This window comes from Salmo salar, chromosome 17, assembly GCF_965601325.2.
Source record: "Salmo salar chromosome 17, fSalSal1, whole genome shotgun sequence".
Classification (NCBI taxonomy): Eukaryota; Metazoa; Chordata; class Actinopteri; order Salmoniformes; family Salmonidae; genus Salmo; species Salmo salar.
Genome location: NC_138307.1, coordinates 74,506,619 through 74,528,353, shown reverse-complemented (window position 1 = coordinate 74,528,353; position 21,735 = coordinate 74,506,619). Strand labels below are relative to the sequence as shown.

General features: G+C 46.2%; 1 protein-coding gene across 2 annotated transcripts in view; it reads right to left on the bottom strand.

Moving 5' to 3' along the window:
• Positions 1–21,735, bottom strand: part of LOC106576570 (plexin-B2) — a 236,580-nt gene that overhangs the window by 214,746 nt on the left and 99 nt on the right. For both annotated transcript variants that reach the window (XM_045700160.2, XM_045700159.2), the window contains exon 1: positions 21,265–21,735. This exon is cut by the window's right edge. The gene's annotated coding sequence lies outside the window, so the exon portion shown is untranslated. The remainder of the gene's footprint in view (positions 1–21,264) is intronic.

Genomic DNA, 21,735 nt, shown 5'->3' with positions numbered 1-21,735 from the left:
ATCTGAGGCCTCGCTGTGGACTGCATGGGATTGGGTACAAGGGCGGGGGGGGTCTAGGGGCTAGAACCACAGAGTAGGGGTGTACTCTATGGGCCCTAGTCAAAAGCAGTGCACTATATAGGGAATAGGGTGGCATTTGGAACAGCAGGGCAGAGAGTAGGTGTGTAGAGGCTAGAGAGAGTGGATGGTTGAGTGCTACAGCCACTGTGATTATAATGAGAAGTGTGTGGAGTGACTGGTGTCAGGTTCTCACAGAGATACTAGTCCACAGCTTGGCTTGTGGAGCCTGGTGTTCAATACAACGTTATGGGACTGACGGTACTGAGAGAGGAAGACTATGGCCACAGTATTCCATCAGTTTGAGCAGCATATCCAGACAGCTGTTCGCTAGATGTGTAGCCTGTGTTTAATACACTTCTTCATTAGGTGAAGGACAGCCAAGCAGAAAACAGACCAGCAGTAACATCAGTCACCTCACTGATAGTCTTAATGACAGAGCAGTTAATTAACCCTCATTCCAGCAGTCAACGTGCTGTCTCTGGCAGCTGACACCACACACACACACACACACCCCCCCCCCTTTCAGTGACACGGCCCGTCGATAAACACACCACGATGCCACAGCATAACTGACACCCTCAAGTAGAATAATTAATTCAAAGTCCTCCTTGATTAGCCGCTTAGTCCATCCCTCTAACAGGGAGAGATGCAGATTCACACGCTGGTCTATGACAAGCAATCCTTCACTCGTCTCCCAATTTTATGACAAACAAAATAGATTCCAATTAAGCAGTAGGCCTTATCTGCCAATAGCACACAGAGAGAGAGAGCGACAGTAACAGGGAAGTATCCACTACTTTAATCTTCAGCCTCTAAGACTGTCACTCACCATCCTGCTAATTACCAACCAAAACAACCTTGGAACACCACAATATACACTCCCCGGACAGTTTAATAGGTACACCAGCCCACTCACAAAAATGATAGTTCCTACAGACTGCTTATGAAGCAGGCATTGAGGCATTCAGTTACTGCTCGATTGAACGTTACATTGGGCAAAAATGAGGGACCTAAGCGACTAAGCATGGTATGATCGTCGGTGCCAGGCGTGCCGTATCCAGCATCTCAGAAACAACTGCCTTCCTGAGCTTTTCACGCACGACAGTGTTTATGGTTTACTGAGAACGATGTGACAAACAGAAACCATCCAGTCAGCGGCAGTCCTGTGGGTGAAAACAGCTCGTTGATGAGAGAGGTCGAAGGAGAAGGGCACGAATCCCGCAAGCAAACAGACAGGCCAGACAGACAGGCAGACAAATAACGGCTCAGTACAACAGTGGTGTGCAGAACAGCATCTCAGAACGAACAACTGGTCGGTCCTCGTCCCGGCTGGGCTGTTGCAGCAGACGACCACACCAGGTTCCACTCATTTTTTACATTTACATTTTAGTCATTTAGCAGACGCTCTTATCCAGAGCGACTTACAGTAGTGAATACATACATTTCATGCATTTTTTTTGTATTTTTTTTGTACTGGCCCCCGTGGGAATCGAACCCACAACCCTGGCGTTGCAAACACCATGCTCTACCAACTGAGCCACACCTCAAAACAACAAGTGGCTCCTGTGGGCACGCCATCAACACTGAACAATTGAGGAGTGGAAAAACATTGCCAGGTCTGACAATCCCGGTTCCTGTCGCATCATGCTGACGGCAGAGTCAGGATTTGGCGTAAACAGCAGGAGTCCATGGACCCATCCTGCCTGGTGTCAACAGTTCAGGCTGGTGGCGGTGGTGTACTGGTGTGGGGAATGTTTTCCTGGCACATGTTAGGTACCTTGATACCAACTGAGCAACGATTGAACGCCACATCGTATCTGAACATTGTTGCTGACCAAACCCAATAGAACATGTTTGGGATGAGATGGAACGGGCTGCTGGCAGCATGAATGTACCACCGTCCAACGCGCTGCCACTGTGTGATGCCATCGCATCAGCATGGACCAACATTCCTGTGGAACGCTCCACACCTTATAGAATCCATGCCCAGAAGAATTCAGGTAGTTCTGGAGGCAAAGGAAGGTCGGACCTGGTACTAGATGGATATACCTAATAACCTGAGTGTCTATTCTGTCAGAGACTAGATGGATGTACCTAATAACCTGAGTGTCTATTCAGTCAGGGACTAGATGGATGTACCTAATAACCTGAGTGTCTATTCAGTCAGGGACTAGATGGATGTACCTAATAACCTGAGTGTCTATTCAGTCAGGGACTAGATGAATATACCTAATAACCTGAGTGTCTATTCAGTCAGGGACTAGATGGATATACCTAATAACCTGAGTGTCTATTCAGTCAGGGACTAGATGGATATACCTAATAACCTGAGTGTCTATTCAGTCAGGGACTAGATGGATATACCTAATAACCTGAGTGTCTATTCAGTCAGAGACTAGATGGATATACCTAATAACCTGAGTGTCTATTCAGTCAGAGACTAGATGGATGTACCTAATAACCTGAGTGTCTATTCAGTCAGGGACTAGATGGATGTACCTGAGTGTCTATTCAGTCAGAGACTAGATGGATGTACCTAAGTGTCTATTCAGTCAGAGACTAGATGGATGTACCTAATAACCTGAGTGTCTATTCAGTCAGGGACTAGATGGATGTACCTGAGTGTCTATTCAGTCAGAGACTAGATGGATGTACCTAATAACCTGAGTGTCTATTCAGTCAGGGACTAGATGGATGTACCTAATAACCTGAGTGTCTATTCAGTCAGGGACTAGATGGATGTACCTAATAACCTGAGTGTCTATTCAGTCAGGGACTAGATGGATGTACCTAATAACCTGAGTGTATATTCAGTCAGGGACTAGATGGATGTACCTAATAACCTGAGTGTATATTCAGTCAGGGACTAGATGGATGTACCTAATAACCTGAGTGTATATTCAGTCAGGGACTAGATGGATATACCTAATAACCTGAGTGTCTATTCAGTCAGAGACCAGCCAGAGACAGACAGTGCATCTTCAACAGTATAGTGGTGATCAAATCTAACGTGGAATGTCATTTCATTTTACTCTGCAACCTGTTGGCCACAGAGGAGAGGATCAGGAGAGGAGGATTGTGGGTAAATGTCAGATGAAGAGGACAGTGTGCATGCGTGTGCACACTGAGCCAGCCAGCACAGCGAAAGAAACCCAGAACTTTAGAAAAACATCAGCCGAGCAAAAGAGAAGAATCGGCCCAACAGTCTGAAGATCCCAGGTGATGTCATAAGCTGTGCCCTGTGTTTGTGAGGATGGATGGAGAGGAGAGCGAGGACAGCGTGTTTAATGGAACCGACAGAGCACATCTACCTCTGCAAATCACTCCTCCACCAGCCAGCAGGAACAGTCAGCAGGAACAGTCAGTCGCTCCTCTCTGATGACTACAGACAATGCACCCTCACATTCCTTTCCTCCTCCACTCAGATGGGTCCACCCTCTCTCCCTCCCTCCCTCCCTCCCTCCCTCCGATACAGGTCCACTCTCTCTCCCACCGATACAGGCCTGGGGCCCTCACTTACCACCCTATTCTTCCTCTTTCCCAGATAAATCCAGAGGAACCTCCCACAGTCAGAACAACTTAACCCCTCCGTCCCTGGCTTGTATAATCAGGCTGTGGTAGAACACATGTTGTACAGCATTACTATTCAGCCAGATGGAGTATAACTGGTAGACATAATGGATGAGGTAGGGGGGGAAGCAGGAGCAAATCTTCTTCCTCGTCCTCTGGGTAACAGCTTACAGTGGATTTGGTCTTGGATGAGATGAGACTGCCAGAGGAGATCTGTTAACCTTTCTGGGCCCGGGGGCAGTATTGAGTAGTTTGGATGAATGAGGTTCCCAAATTAAACTGCCTACTACTCGGGCTCAGAACGTAGGATATGCATATTATTAGTAGATTTGGATATAAAACACTCTGAAGTTTCTAAAACTGTTTGAATGATGTCTGTGAGTATAACAGAACTCATGGCAGGCAAAAACCTGAGAAAAAAATCCAACCAGGAAGTGGATTGTAGTTTTTCAAGACTATTCAGTATACAGTGACTTAGGGTTCAATTTGCACTTCCTAAGACTTCCACTAGATGTCAACTGTCTTTAGAACGTGTTTCAGGCTTTTGCAGTCAACAGAGAGCGAACCAGACCTCCTGGAGTCTGATGACCGAGAGAATGACATGGCCTCAATTACGCGCATTCACGTGAGTGGTAGCTATGTTCCATAACGTTTTTGGAATTGGAATCATCCGGTTGGAATATTACTAAAGTTTTACGTTAAAAAGGCCCTAAAGATTGATGCTTTACAACGTTTGACATGTTTCAACGAACGTAAATATACATTTTTGTCGTGAAATTTTCATCGCGCTTCCTACATTTGGAGTAGCTTACTGAACGTGCAAACAACAAGGAGGTATTTGGACATAAATTATGGACTTCATCGAACAAAACAACATTTATTGTGGACCTGGGATTCCTGGAAGTGCCTTCTGATGAAGATCAAAGGTAAGTGAATATTTCTAATGCCATTTATGATTTTAGATGACTCCAAAATGGCGGGTATCTGTATTGCTTGATGTCTTTTTCTGAGCGCCGTACTCAGATTATTGCAAAGTGTGCTTTCCCCGTGAAGCTTTTTTGAAATCTGTCACAGCGGTTGCATAAAGGAGATGTTCATCTATAATTCTTTGAATAACAGTTTAATATTTTATCAACGTTTATGATGAGTATTTTTGTAAATTGTTGTGCTGATTCACCGGCAGTATTGGAGGCAAAATATTTTCTGAACATCACGCGCCAATGTAAAATGGGGTTTTTGGATATAAATATGAACTTTATCGAACAAAACATACATGTATTGTGTAACATTGAGTCCTAGGAGCGTCATCTGATGAAGATCGTCAAAGGTTAGTGCTTAATTTTAGCTGTATTTCTGGTTTTTGTGACCCCTCTCCTGCTTGGAAAATGGCTGTGTGGTTTTTCTTGTGTTGGCACTGTCCTACCATAATCTAACTTCATGCTTTCGCCGTAAAGCCTTTTTGAAATCGGCCAATGTGGTTGGATTAAGGAGAGGTGCATCTTTAAAATGGTGTAAAACAGTTGTCTGTCTGTCTGAAAAGGGGGTCTGTACTCCTTAGTATCGAGTAACACCAAGCAGATTGAACCTCTCTAGGAAAAACAGATTTAAATAATGATGGAAACAAATATCATTATGTTGTCATCCCACACACACACACACACACACACACACACACACGCACACACACACAGCTGAAAGACAGTGGCAGGCAGCAGGTCCCTTGTTAGAAGGGACAGACAGGAGGGACAGACAGGAGGGACAGACAGGAGGGACAGACAGGAGGGACAGCTGAGATTGGCTTCAACCACCACTCATCATGACCAGTATTACTTTATTGATCACCTGACAAATAGGGTTGTTATGGATGGATGGATGGATGGATGGATGGATGGCGCACGTGAGTGAGTGAGGGGGGAAGTAGATTGACACAGCCTAAGTGAAATATTTCCCTAAACAAATAAGCAAGGCTTTCCAGAGACAGGGCAAGAACCTTCATAAACGCATTGCCCTCCGGCCCTCACACCTCAGTCCAACTCATCTCCGTCCCCCCTCAGTCCACCTCAGTCCACCTCCGTCCCCCCTCTGGGCTGAACACACCTCAGCCCCCATCTCCCCCTCCTTCCCACCCAGACAGAGACAGGGCAGTGGATGAGGAGTGACGGCTGGGCTGCTGGTCTTATCACAGTGGAATGCTGCTGGTCGCTGTTCACAGTCTGATAGGACTAAATGGAACCAGGGTCATTTCAGCAGGCTGTGGTGAAATGACCAAACACTGACAAGCCAGGGACGGAATGTACTGTAAGAGCGTGTGTGTGTGTGGGGGGGGGGGGGGGGGGGGGGGTTGATTATTTGTTCCAGCCTGGTAATATCCTGCCTCTGTTTGTCCGAGTTTCGTACATCCCCAGAGCAGCAGTGTTAGCCTAAACTACCTTCACCACAACCCACACACTTTCAGAGACCCAGAGGACATGCTGAGCTCTGTTTCTGGTCATTGAAAATCAGTTCACCAAGCGTTCAATCAGAGAGTAAAACTATCCCTCTACCTGAATGACATACCACTTGTTTTATTCATTCATTTCTGGGGAGAGGCAGCATGTTTGTTGTCTTTAAGAGCAGAGGTGTGTGAGAAAGAGAGAGAGAGAGTTGGGAGAAAGAAAGAGAGGGTTGGGAGAAAGAAGGTTAGAGAGCGAGAGATTTAATTGAATAGAGATTGAAGTGTGAGTTTGGCTGAAAGCACAAGAGTTTCCATTACCGTGGAAATAAACTAATTCCATATGATTAACTGCCCTCATAATACATAATAGTGGCTGGAATTTACAATGAGGGCCGCGAGGCATCCACTACATACAGTACACACACTGCCATCGTCATGGAGAAAACAAATCGCTCCAATCATGGCAGGAAATAAAAGACAAAAGAGAGGGGGAACAAAAGAGAGCGAGATGTGGAGAAAAGGAGAGAGAAATAAAGAGAGGAATGGAGTAACATTCCAGACAACACACCTCCAGCTCCACTGATCTCAGTTCACTGTAATGAGAGGAGAAAGGCAGCAGGAAATACCAATCTGATCACAGAACAGTGTTGAGAGGCGAAAAGCAGCAGGCACAGGGAGCAGGAAATACCCAACTGATTATAGAACAGCACAGGGCTGGAACCGTCTAGAAACAGACAGCAGAGCAGAGTGACTTTTCACACTACTCTGAGTAGGTAATGCTTTAGCTATTGTTTATATATAGCTCCCTCACTGGCAGGTATAATGGAGGTTTGGTAGGAATAATGATTAATGGGCAGATCGTTACTTTATCTTAAAGCTGCAATATGTACCTTTTTAGGCAACCCAACCAAAATCACATAGAAAGGTGTTTCATAGATCTGTCACTCTTTGAAAGCAAGTCTAAGAAGCTGTAGATCTATTCTGTGTGCACTACTTCTATGCTAAGCATTCTTAAAAATAGTTTTTGTGTCTTTTACTTTCGGTTTTGTACACCAGCTTCAAACTGCTGAAAATACAACATGTTTGGTTATGGAAAATATATTTCAGAGCAGTTTAGATGGTACAATGATTCTCTACACTATACTTGCTTGTTTTGTCACAAACTGAAATTAGGCAAATTTTATTATAATTTTAGCAACCAGGAAATGGTGGAGCGATTTCTACATAATCTAACTTTAATTCCTTATAAATAATATATAAGCAGATATGATAAAGCATTACCAACCAAGTGTTTGTTATCAGCTTTAGTACATAGTTCATTAATAAAGCAAGCCTAATTTCCCTGCGTCAGTGGACTAGCTAGAACCTCCTCCAGCACATAGCTGGAAAGAGAGCAGAGGGGAAAAATAGGAAGTTTGAGAGAGGGAGGAGGGTTGTGATCCAGTTTGGCTGGGTGTTTGCTGTAAACATGATAACTGTGGTGTAGGGTGTGTCAAGTCCAAGAGGACGCAGAGAGAGAAACACAGAGACAGAGAATAGAAGGAGAGAAACGCACAGACAGAGAGACCAACCAAGAGAGTTTCTAGAACAAAGTTATTTAGTCTCTCCAGCTTCAACCACAGCCATTTTTCCTACCAGTCAGGCTCTGTAATTAAACTACAGTAATGTTGTGATTATCTAACACGTAAACCAAGCCGGCACGTAAACAACCGTCCACCCTTGCAAACTACACTGCCAATCCTGAAGCATACATTCATAGATTAAAACGTGTGTGTGTGTGGTGCGGCACCATCTCCTTGTGATTAGATTTACATTAAGACACACACACACACACACAGCAGTCTGTTAGTAGGAGTTTGAAGAGCGTGGTAAGAGGCAGTGTGTGAGGTCATACAATTCCTTCAGGAAGTATTCACACCTTGACTTTTTCCACATTTTGTTGCGTTACAAGGTGGGATTAAAATGTATTTAATTGTAATTTCTCTCAACGATCTACACAAAATACTCTATTATATCAAACTAGAAGAAAAATGTGAACATTGGGGGGGGGGGGGGGGGGGGGAATCATGACAAATAAAAACAAATATATCTTGATTACATAAGTATCCAGCCCCGAGACAATATAGTCACTGGCAGCAAATACAGCTGTGAGTCTTTCTGGGTAAGTCTAGAAGAGCTTTGCTCACCTGGATTGTACAATATTTGCACATTATTATTTTTACAATGCTTCAAGCTCCGTCAAGTTGGTTGTTGAAGTTGGTTTGGGTTATTGTACTGCTGAAAGGCGAATTTGTATCCCAGTGTCTGTTGGAAATCAAACAACCAGGTTTTCTAGGATGGTACCTTGCTTAGCTCTATTCCATTTATTTTCATCCTTAATAAGCTCCCTCATTCTTGCCAATGACAAGCATACCCATAACCTGATACAGCCACCACCATGCTTGAACATATGAAGAGCGGTACTCAGTGATGTGTTGTTGTGTTTGTCCCAAATATAACAATTTGTATTTCAGGACAAAAAGTGAATTTCTTTACCACATTCTTTTGGAGTATTACTTTAGTGCCTTATTGCAAACAGGAAGCATGTTTTGGAATATTTTTATTCTGTACAGGCTTCCTTCTTTTCACTCTGTTAATTAGGTTAGTACTGTCGAATAACTGCAATGTTGTTGATCCATCCTCAGTCATCTCCTATCACATCCATTAAACTCTGTTTTAAAATCACCATTGGCCTCATGGTGAAATCCCTGAGCGGTTTCCTTCCTCTCCGGCAACTAAGTTAGGAAGGAAGCTTGTATCTTTGTAGTGACTGGGTGTATTGATACACCACCCAAGGTGTAATTATTAACTTCGCCATGCTCAAAGCGATATTCAATGTCTTTTGTTTTTTTAACCCATCTACCAATAGCTGCCCTTCTTTATGAGGCATTGGTAAATCTCCCTGGTCTTTGTTGTTGAATCTGTGATTGAAATTCACTGTTCGACTGAGGCAGTCATTCAAAAATCACATTAAACACTAATTTTGCACATAGTGAGTCCATGCAACTTATGTGACCTGTTGAGCACATTTTTGCTCCTCAACTTATTTAGGCTTGCCATAACAAGTGGTTGAATACTTATTGACTCAAGACATTTCATCTTTTCATTTGTAATTAATTTGTAAATATGACTAAAAATATTATGGGGTATTGTGTGTGTGTGTGTAGGACAGCGACAAAATCTCAATGTAACCCATTTTAAGTTCAGGCTGTAACAACATATAGAACAAGTCAAGGGATGAGTACTTTCTGAAGACACTGTAGCCAGACATGGTTAAGAGAAGTGGCATGACATTTGGTTTAGTTTAAACTCAGCGTTCTGATTCAGAGGGCCCTCTGAACACTGGCTGGCTGGGCCGTTGTTAGGGAGTTCTGGGAAAGAGCTTTGGTTTGAGGTTGGAGAGGAAAGGAAAGGAGGCTGCCAATTTCATGCAGAGTGAAACCGGCACTAGGCCAAACACGGGAACAGGAAATTAAGCACATTGACTGAGACGAGGGTCAGATATGCACACTGTGTGTAGCCTACAAACACACACACACAAATAGTTTACACACACACAGAGAGAGGAGATGAATGCTGTGCCCTTCAAATCAGGCCAGTGATTTCAGTAAACAGTCACCCTGTAGGGTTTCTTTCCACATGAGGTCTGGATACAGACATGACTAATTATTACGGAGACTGTATGAGGCCCTGATATAGAACACTCTGATATAGGTAGCATCCTAAATGGCAACCTATTCCCAATTTAATGCACTACTTTTGACAGGGGCCTATAGGGCTCTGGTCAACATTAGTGCACCATGTAGGGAATAGGTTACCATTTAGGATGTAGCCTATACCAGGGCCTCCTATACCAGGGCCTCCTATACCAGGGCCTCCTATACCAGGGCCTCCTATACCAGGGCCTCCTATACCAGGGCCTCCTATACCAGGGCCTCCTATACCAGGGCCTCCTATACCAGGGCCTCCCACGTGTTGGATGAGGTTTTAATGTAGACTGGTCTGAGAGCAGCCAGTAACGTTTAGAAATAGTCCATTAGCATGGATGAGAACCAAATGTAGATGGACGTATAAGTACAAACACATTAGATGAGTCAATATATGGACTGAACTGAGTACAGTGTGGGTGCTAGGGGATGGGCAGAGGTGTGTTACTGTTCATGGTGGTGGCTGATATTCCCTGCTCCAGGAATACAATCAGATGGATTGCTACCAACAGTGTGTGCATCTCTTCCATACCCATGGACTATTCCATTATCTACACCCCTGTGACCTACCCATGGACTATTCCATTATCTACACCCCTGTGACCTACCCATGGACTATTCCATTATCTACACCCCTGTGACCTACCCATGGACTATTCCATTATCTACACCTGTCACCTACCCATGGACTATTCCATTATCTACACCCCCGGCACCTACCCATGGACTATTCCATTATCTACACCCCCCCCCCGGCACCTACCCATGGACTATTCCATTATCTACACCCCCCCCGTCACCTACCCATGGACTATTCCATTATCTACACCCCCCCGTCGACCTACCCATGGACTATTCCATTATCTACACCCCGTGACCTACCCATGGACTATTCCATTATCTACACCCCGTGACCTACCCATGGACTATTCCATTATCTACACCCCCCCGTCACCTACCCATGGACTATTCCATTATCTACACCCCCCCCGTCACCTACCCATGGACTATTCCATTATCTACACCCCCCCGTCACCTACCCATGGACTATTCCATTATCTACACCCCCCCGTCACCTACCCATGGACTATTCCATTATCTACACCCCCCCGTCACCTACCCATGGACTATTCCATTATCTACACCCCCCCGTCACCTACCCATGGACTATTCCATTATCTACACCCCCCCGTCACCTACCCATGGACTATTCCATTATCTACACCCCCCCGTCACCTACCCATGGACTATTCCATTATCTACACCCCCCCGTCACCTACCCATGGACTATTCCATTATCTACACCCCCGTCACCTACCCATGGACTATTCCATTATCTACACCCCCGTCACCTACCCATGGACTATTCCATTATCTACACCCCCGTCACCTACCCATGGACTATTCCATTATCTACACCCCCGTCACCTACCCATGGACTATTCCATTATCTACACCCCCCTGGCACCTACCCATGGACTGTTCCATTTGCTACATATCACTGTGTTACCTACCTATGGGCAGCTACAATCTCTACATTGTTCTTACCTAGCTATGACATGACTTGTTATTTTTATCTAGTAGTGACATGACCTTTCACGCCTGCTGACCCCAGCATCTCTTGTCCTGGGCAACGCAACACACACACACGACTGTGAGAAAACACCACTGATGTGTGAAATAGAAACACCTTCTGGGTTACAGCTAGCTCCTCACTACACTATGTCTGCATCCCAAACGGCACCCTATTCCCTTTATAGAGCACTACTACCCATGAGGCCCAGGTCAAAAGTAGTACCTAACAAGGGAATAGGGTGGCATTTGAGACACAACCTAAGCTGCTGTGCTGTTGTGTGACAGTGATATACTGCCAGTTAAATACCAGAGAGAGACAAACAGCGAGAGAGACAAACAGCGAGAGAGACAAACAGCGAGAGAGACAAACAGCGGAGAGAGACAAACAGCGAGAGAGACAAACAGCGAGAGAGACAAACAGCGAGAGAGACAAACAGCGAGAGAGACAAACAGCGAGAGACAAACAGCGAGAGACAGAGAGGTCTCAGCAGGTAACAGCTTTAAACCGCAGCATTCAGCATCCACCACCCTGGAGAGTGTTTGTCCCTCTCAGTCCATCATCAGCACATCGTATCCAACTAATATCAAGATGTTGATAATTCATCTAAATTAGTTGTTAGTGCTGGGCTGGAACAAAGCCTGCACCTCTTGCAGCGCTCCAGGATTGGGTGTGTGTCTCTTCTAGAGCCGCAAGCCTGTAAGCAAGCAGCAGAGACAGACAAGAGGTACTCCCACAGCTGAACAGATGATCACAGCAGGTTTACAGTCTGTTAGGGGATGTCACAGACAGGATAGATAATGGCAGAGACACAGACAGTGTGTAAAGAAGTCACTCAGCAAGTTGAGTTCACTTCATAAAAGCCAGCAACCACACCTACTGGCCTAGTCTACACTGTGTTAGAACAACAGGAGCTACGCTAGTCTACTGGCCTAGTCTACACTGTGTTCGAACTGGAGCTACGCTAGTCTACTGGGCTAGTCTACACTGTGTTCGAACAACAGGAGCTACACTAGTCTACTGGGCTAGTCTACACTGTGTTAGAACTGGAGCTACGCTAGTCTACTGGCCTAGTCTACACTGTGTTAGAACTCGGAGCTACGCTAGTCTACTGGCCTAGTCTACACTGTGTTAGAACAACAGGAGCTATGCTAGTCTACTGGGCTAGTCTACACTGTGTTAGAACAACAGGAGCTACACTAGTCTACTGGCCTAGTCTACACTGTGTTAGAACTGGAGCTACGCTAGTCTACTGGCCTAGTCTACACTGTGTTAGAACAACATGAGCTATGCTAGTCTACTGGGCTAGTCTACACTGTGTTAGAACAACAGGAGCTATGCTAGTCTACTGGGCTAGTCTACACTGTGTTAGAACAACAGGAGCTACACTAGTCTACTGGCCTAGTCTACACTGTGTTCGAACAACAGGAGCTACACTAGTCTACTGGGCTAGTCTACACTGTGTTAGAACTGGAGCTACGCTAGTCTACTGGCCTAGTCTACACTGTGTTAGAACAACAGGAGCTATGCTAGTCTACTGGGCTAGTCTACACTGTGTTAGAACAACATGAGCTACGCTAGTCTACACTGTGTTAGAACAACAGGAGCTACGCTAGTCTACACTGTGTTAGAACAACTGGAGCTAAGCTAGTCTACTGGCCTAGTCTATACTGTTAGAACAACTGGAGCTACGCTAGTCTACTGGGCTAGTCTATACTGTTAGACTACCGTAGCTCCAGTTGTTCTAACAGACTTTAGGCCAATAGGAAACCCTGTTTAACAGTTAGAACAACAGGAGCTATGATAAACAGGGTTTCCTAATGGCCTAAAGTCTTATTACAACTGGAGCTACGCTAGTATCCTGTTAAACAGGTTTTCCTGGAGCTTTCTCACACACACACACACAAACCTGCATGCCTACTTTATGATGAATGTCCCCGCTTACACTGAAAACTTGATTTTTTACATTTACATTTTAGTCATTTAGCAGACGCTCTTATCCAGAGCGACTTACAGTAGTGAACGCATACATTTCATACATTTTTTTCTGTGCTGGCCCCCCGTGGGAATTGAACCCACAACCCTGGCGTTGCAAACACCATGCTCTACCAACTGAGCTACCAACTTAGCCTGTACCCTCGCTAACCGTGCGTTAGCCTGTACCCTCGCTAACCGTGCGTTAGCCTGTACCCTCGCTAACCGTGCGTTAGCCTGTACCCTCGCTAACCGTGCGTTAGCCTGTACCCTCGCTAACCGTGCGTTAGCCTGTACCCTCGCTAACCGTGCGTTAGCCTGTACCCTCGCTAACCGTGCGTTAGCCTGTACCCTTTCTAACAGCTAAAGGCTATTGGCACGCAACAGCAGCGACCTCAGCGTTAGCACTACTTTAGTGCTCATAATTAAAACTAAAGCCCCGCGTGAGGAATGTTTGAGGATTAACGAGCGCATTACATCGTGTTCAGGGGGAGAGAAAGAAATGAAATTCCAGCACCAACAGAATGCAGGAGGATTAAAACAGTGGTGAGCTCTTGTTCAATATCACTAACACAGACAACACACAAAAGGTCCCCAGCAGGTAGGCTAAGCTGCTTTTGTCAGTCACTCCCTCTAAAACCTGGACACTGTGGTGAGCGGCTGACAAAATAATAAAACACCCGCACACACACACACTTGGCGGCTCTCATATATCAGCCATCTGTCAGTGTGTGTGTGTACCTGCATTTCTCCACTGCATATTTAAACAAAGCAAAGCTTTGATTTTGTCTTTTGATTTCTCCCCTCCCAGAGACTTGATCTAGCTCAGAGTATAAACAAACTATTCCGCTCTTCCTTCACTCTGAGGGATGAAAGACAGTGTTGTTCTACCCTGCTCTTATCTTCCTGTTCCTTCCCAGCGCCACCCAGCCGTCTCTCTGCTGCTCCCTTCTACCAGCGCCACCCAACCGTCTCTCTGCTGCTCCCTTCTACCAGCGCCACCCAGCCGTCTCTCTGCTGCTCCCTTCTACCAGCGCCACCCAGCCGTCTCTCTGCGCTCCCTTCTACCAGGGCCACCCAGCCGTCTCTCTGCTGCTCCCTTCTACCAGCGCCACCCAGCCGTCTCTCTGCTGCTCCCTTCTACCAGCGCCACCCAACCGTCTCTCTGCTGCTCCCTTCTACCAGCGCCACCCAGCCGTCTCTCTGCTGCTCCCTTCTACCAGCGCCACCCAGCCGTCTCTCTGCTGCTCCCTTCTACCAGGGCCACCCAGCCGTCTCTCTGCTGCTCCCTTCTACCAGCGCCACCCAGCCGTCTCTCTGCTGCTCTCTTCTACCAGGGCCACCCAGCCGTCTCTCTGCTGCTCTCTTCTACCAGGGCCACCCAGCCGTCTCTCTGCTGCTCTCTTCTACCAGGGCCACCCAGCCGTCTCTCTGCTGCTCTCTTCTACCAGGGCCACCCAGCCGTCTCTCTGCTGCTCTCTTCTACCAGGGCCACCCAGCCGTCTCTCTGCTGCTCCCTTCTACCAGCGCCACCCAGCCGTCTCTCTGCTGCTCCCTTCTACCAGGGCCACCCAGCCGTCTCTCTGCTGCTCTCTTCTACCAGGGCCACCCAGCCGTCTCTCTGCTGCTCTCTTCTACCAGGGCCACCCAGCCGTCTCTCTGCTGCTCTCTTCTACCAGGGCCACCCAGCCGTCTCTCTGCTGCTCTCTTCTACCAGGGCCACCCAGCCGTCTCTCTGCTGCTCTCTTCTACCAGGGCCACCCAGCCGTCTCTCTGCTGCTCTCTTCTACCAGGGCCACCCAGCCGTCTCTCTGCTGCTCTCTTCTACCAGCGCCACCCAGCCGTCTCTCTGCTGCTCCCTTCTACCAGCGCCACCCAGCCGTCTCTCTGCTGCTCTCTTCTACCAGGGCCACCCAGCCGTCTCTCTGCTGCTCTCTTCTACCAGGGCCACCCAGCCGTCTCTCTGCTGCTCTCTTCTACCAGGGCTGGGGAACCAGAGCAGAACACGCAGCAGAGCTTTGAAGACGTCAGATGGGAAGCACTTGACTAACATCACCAGAGTCTTAAACAGGAAACGGCCCAACCTCTGCTCTGCCTCTCATTCTTCAGGACCACATGGAGATTTAATATGCCATGTTGTCTGCTCCAAACATCCAGAAAAACACAAACAAGAAGGGAAGAGAACCTTGCAAAACTTGCCGTGGACGTTAGCTAGTCCACACAACTCTGTGCATAATGAAACAGAAGACAGGGACCAGAGAACTCTACTCTCCATATGGATATAGAAGACAGAACAGACAGGGACCAGAGAACTCCCCCGTGTTACAGAGAGCTGAATGTGACACTCCTGAGTCTACAGTCTGGAGAGGCCTACGACATCCCGTCTCCAAGAAGTCCTCCGTCTGGAGAGGCCTACGACATCCCGTCTCCAAGAAGTCCTCCGTCTGGAGAGGCCTACGACATCCCGTCTCCAAGAAGTCCTCCGTCTGGAGAGGCCTACGACATCCCGTCTCCAAGAAGTCCTCCGTCTGGAGAGGCCTACGACATCCCGTCTCCAAGAAGTCCTCCGTCTGGAGAGGCCTACGACATCCCGTCTCTATGTCTATGTGTGGGGGTGTGGGTGAGTTGACACCAGCAGGAGAGAGAACCCCCAGTGTGCTGCAGCAGCTGTCCCTCTACAGGTGTGATCTCACCTCAGACCCAACGTTGACACACACACACACACACACACACCCCACCCCCCCCCTAAACAAACCCCAGGCCAGTGAGGTCACACCACCACCCCTCTGCATGATGCCACCACCTCAGGGGAGGTCCCAGCACGTGTCCAGTAACATCATTTACACTACACAGACAGGGCACCAATATACTGAGTCACTTCTCAAATCTGCCACCAAGCCATAGCGTGACATTAGGACTGTCACAACATACCACAGCTTGGTCACCATGGGAAATGATCCATACACAGACACAGGACAGTAGTGTGGCAGTGCAGTGAGAGTAGCATGGCAACATAACTAACTGCCCCATATAAAAGGTGAAGCAAGAGAAAAACAAACACCAAGTAGCCTACTTCATGAATGTTATATATTTAATCTTTATTTAACTAGGCAAGTCAGTTAAGAACAAATTCTTATTTACAATGACAGCCTACCTCTAACCCGGACGACACTGGGCCAATTGTGCGCCGCCCTACGGGACACAATCACGGCCGGTTGTGATACAGCCTGGAATCGAACCAGGGTCTGTAGTGATGCCTCTAGCACTGAGATGCAGTGCCCTAGACCGCTGCGCCACTCAGGAGCCCAAAACATATGAACATGTAAGGACAAGTGTAACATTTACAGTAACCCTCCACACACCAAAACAAGAAAATTAGTCACCATCAATTTACCGTCTTCCATGGCGGTAATTTAGGAATTTCCAGGATTGACAGTAAATGTAGGATAGAATATGGAAACTGAAACATTCAGGTGGGGATATTCCAAAGTCTACCGGCAGAGAACTGAGGAACTAAATGATTCACCATACTGTAAATCTAATCGTATTCATCACATGCACCGTATACAACTGGTGTAGACTTAACTGCGACTGCTGATGAGCCCTTCCCAACAATGCAGAGCTTAAAATAAGACGAATGAAAAATGAGTAACACAGGAGGAATAAACTCTACTTAGCAACAGCAGAACATGAAGCACCTGGTGTCATCCAGGAGGACTGACAGTAAAAGCATCTGCTGTCATCCAGGAAGACTGACAGTAAAAGCATCTGCTGTCATCCAGGAAGACTGACAGTAAAAGCATCTGCTGTCACCCAGGAAGACTGACAGTAAAAGCATCTGCTGTCACCCAGGAAGACTGACAGTAATAAAGAATCTGCTGTCACCCAGGAAGACTGACAGTAATAAAGAATCTGCTGTCACCCAGGAAGAATGACAGTAATAAAGAATCTGCTGTCACCCAGGAAGAATGACAGTAATAAAGAATCTGCTGTCACCCAGGAAGACTGACAGTAATAAAGAATCTGCTGTCTTCCAGGAAGAATGACAGTAATAAAGAATCTGCTGTCACCCAGGAAGAATGACAGTAATAAAGAATCTGCTGTCACCCAGGAAGACTGACAGTAATAAAGAATCTGCTGTCACCCAGGAAGACTGACAGTAATAAAGAATCTGCTGTCTTCCAGGAAGAATGACAGTAATAAAGAATCTGCTGTCACCCAGGAAGAATGACAGTAATAAAGAATCTGCTGTCTTCCAGGAAGAATGACAGTAATAAAGAATCTGCTGTCACCCAGGAAGAATGACAGTAATAAAGAATCTGCTGTCACCCAGGAAGACTGACAGTAATAAAGAATCTGCTGTCACCCAGGAAGAATGACAGTAATAAAGAATCTGCTGTCTTCCAGGAAGACTGACAGTAATAAAGAATCTGCTGTCTTCCAGGAGGACTGACAGTAATAAAATATGATGCATTTGGTGTTACCCAGGAGGACTGACAGTAATAAAGAATCTGCTGTCATCCAGGAGGACTGACAGTAAGTACAGGACTTTATAGGAAATGGAAAGTGAAACCGTCAGGTGGGGAGACTACGGACCTTCTCAGGTTGACTTGGTGAGCAAACAGACTGGAATGAACATGTTCAGTGGTCTGATGAGTCAAGTACAAACACATGCATGCAGACACGCCCCGTTTCTCCACAGCAAACAACCTTTGGACTCCAGCTTCTGAAGCCCAAGTACAGATGACACACACTGCCAGTCACTAATGGACAAAAAGCTAATGCTTCATTACACACACGGACGTACAAGCGGCACTAAACAAACCTCTAAACCTTTACCTTTCAGACCAGTACTGTTCACCTGAACGTACCTGTAAGAACTACCCGTCCTTAACTGTCCCACTTCACCAGGTGTCCCACTTTACCCAAACCCACATTTACATTTTAGTCATTTAGCAGATGCTATTATCCAGAGCGACGTAGTGCCTCCATCTTAAAATTGCTAGGTGAGACAACCACATATCACAGACATAGTAAGTACATTTTCCTCAATAAAGTAGCTATCATCAAAGTCAGAGCTAGTAAGCAGGAAAAAAGTCAAGTGTAAACTCACGAAAGGGGTGCTGAAGGGGGTGCTGTGGGATTATTTAAAATACTATTTGAAGCGGTAGGGTTTCAGATGTTTTCAGAAGACGGGCGGGGACTCTGCCGCCCTAGCTTCAGGAGGAAGACGGGCGGGGACTCTGCCGTCCTAGCTTCAGGAGGAAGCTGGTTCCACCATTGGGGTGCCAGGACAGAGTAGAGCTTGGACTGGGCTGAGCGGGAGCTGCCCTCCCATAGGGGTGGGAGAGCCAAGAGACCTGAGGTGGCAGAATGGAGTGTTGGGGTTGGGATGTAGGGTTTGAACATAGCCTGAAGGTAGGGAGGGACAGTTCCTCTTGCTGCTCCGTAGGTAAGTACCATGGTCTTGTATGTGAATCTACTATGGATAGAAAGTGAATGTCTTCAATGTCATATGCTGAATATGATATTAAATTGTGGCAAGTGACTATAATGAAAAGTGAATGGTGGGAGAGAAAAGCAATCAATTAAATAGAAAACAATCAATAGATGGGTCTGCTGACAACGTCAGGAAAACCATGTGCCCTCGCTTCCATGGGGCAGAGATCAGCGTGTTGTTGGGATTCTGGATGACCAGATAGCTAGCAAGAATGACTAGAAGCTGCCATGTGGGGAATCCTAAGTGGCTTATTTCATCTTCTTCTTGATACCATGTATTGTTTTGTGGTATATATATATATATATATATATATATATATAAGCTTGTTGACAACCTGTTAACTATATTTAGTCTCCAGTGTTTATTGAAAACAAATACATTTGGTGAATGAGCACTTGTCTCTTTTATTTATTTATTTATTTATTTATTTATTTATTTATTTATATATCTATATATATATATATATATATATATGTCAACAATCTAATCCAACCCATCTGTTTTGCCCCATAGTTGTGCAGGCGTCGGTTCTGTTGCACTCGTCGGTTCTGTTGCACTCGTCGGTTCTGTATAGAAATCGAAAGCTGGGGTTGTTTTCATCAATTGTGTTCTCTTCTCTCCCACACGTTCTTAAGCAGACAGACACTGGTCTTTGTTCCACAAATCATTATTCTGAATTGTCTACCAAGTGGTCCTCTTCAGCTGAGAGACATGACCCCAAATTAACCCTCGTGGAGAGCTATTAGTCTGCCTGAACATTAGGAGCAATGGCCATGTTCACGATTGACAGGGAGTTTCTGAAGAGGGAATGGTGTTGCAGTGATTTGACCCCACAGGCAAGGAAAATCAACACACGGCATGTTGTCCACTTCCAGTATGTGTGTGAGACTCAGATAATGATGCATGGACATGGTGGAAGGAAACAGCACCTGGCTCTGTGTGGGTGTCCAGTAAGCAGATGGTTGTGTTTGGGGAGACCATGCAAGATTCTCCACACACCAAAATCTGTCTCTTCAATAATGGAAATGTTCATTTAACGTTAATCCCTATGAAGGGTTGTGAAACAAACTTATACAGTCTCTTATGACAGAGATGACTCTTTATGGGGATGGAGGAGAGAGGGAGCGAAAGAACACATACAATGTTGACTCTCAACAAGGCAGGTCCAGTGACTACAGAAGGGGGGGGGGGGCTGTTCCGTTCTAGGGACAGAGGGTTACGGACAACGTGAGTGCGCGCTCACACACACTTGGGTTTGAGCAGGAAACATGAATCAATAGCGTCAGTGTATACTGTGTCCATGTTCTGCATGAAAGACAAACAAACAGGCCCATTACTCATGGTCAGTCTCAGACACTCAGAGAGAAAGAGTCCCAGAGAGAGGAGGGGGAAATGCTCCCTCTGTTTTTGGCCCTCTCCTTTTGACCTTGAGGGGGCAGGGGCTCTTCCTGTTCTGGGTCTGAACCACTACAGCATGTGGTGACTGACTCTGCTTTCTCTACACGGGGTTCAAAGCCCAAAGCTCAACTGCATTCAGCATTAGATGGGATATGGGAATGAGATGGGCCAGTGTTCTTACAAGTGACCTACTTGTTGGAATGGCTATTCAAGTAGCCAATGCATGTCCATTGACAATGGCTTACAGGCTTCAATTGCAGGCTTAATTATACCTAAATGCATGTGTTCAGTTGACAGATGCAATGGTGGAAGTGATGCCTGGAACATTGGGAAATCCAGATCAGTTCACACCAGGCAGAGACCAGGTAACACATTAGCCTACAGCCAACATGGCTGAATACATACATGTTGCCTGGAGAATAGTTTCTCCTGAAGTCTGTTTGTAGGATGAGATGCTGTAGGACAGTATTTAATTAGGATCCTCATTAGGTAGGCTATGGAGTAAAAGCCTTGTCGTTTCACAAATCTGTTGAGCACAACTCCCAAAGAGTGACATGCAAATTGTTGGCCTGTTTTGAAGGGGCTTCCAAACACCGAGGTCAATGTTTGAAAATCATGCAGTCGTTTTCATGATAACATCCCACTGTAATACACATAGCAAACGCATCTAACGTTAGTAAACTACTTTCACCTACAAACCGTGCAACAGCAGCCTACTGTATCATTGCCACGCAACATTGTAGCCGCGTGACTGGTTAACGAGGAGCTCTGAGATTTGTTCTATTGCTTAGGGCTGGAACTCACGCTATTTATTACATAATTAACACAACACACTAGCCCTCTATGCCATTTTCTTGACTCGCTCCCCAGTTGTAAGGAGAGAAGACGTTTCTACCAAGCATATGGTGGCTCGTTGTTATACCAATGTTATAGAGCCAGACCAACAATCTGTGATAACACATCATTCTTAATCAAACTCAGCCGCTTACAAGTTATAATACACGCTTACCTCAGGAATCGGTAGTTGAACACGAACTCGCTGTCCTAATGGTTCGTCTCCTCTGTTTTTACAACCCAAACGAAGTCCTGTTGTCTACGTTGTCACCGTCCGTAAAAAGTTCAGCTCTTCCCCGGGAGAGGAAACATTGTGAGATGCTGAACGGAGCGCGCGAGCAACGACGCTCTAAATCCCGGGAAATGTGACACGGTATGGAAGTTTGGCACTTTCCCCACGACAAGCGACTTTTCTTCACGCCCAAAAAAACGTAAATACAGAATTAATTCAGGTGTGTTTCAGATTCAAAGACGAACACACCTTTGGATTAAGTCCGCCCTCATGAACTGGCAAGAAACTGCACGTTGAACTGTAAGCGCCCGCGGTACAGCGGCCAAGAAAAAGAGAGATGGAGTATCTTCTCTCACTCCTCCCCCTCTCTCTCTCTCTCTCTCTCTCTCTCTCTCTCTCTCTCCCACGACAATA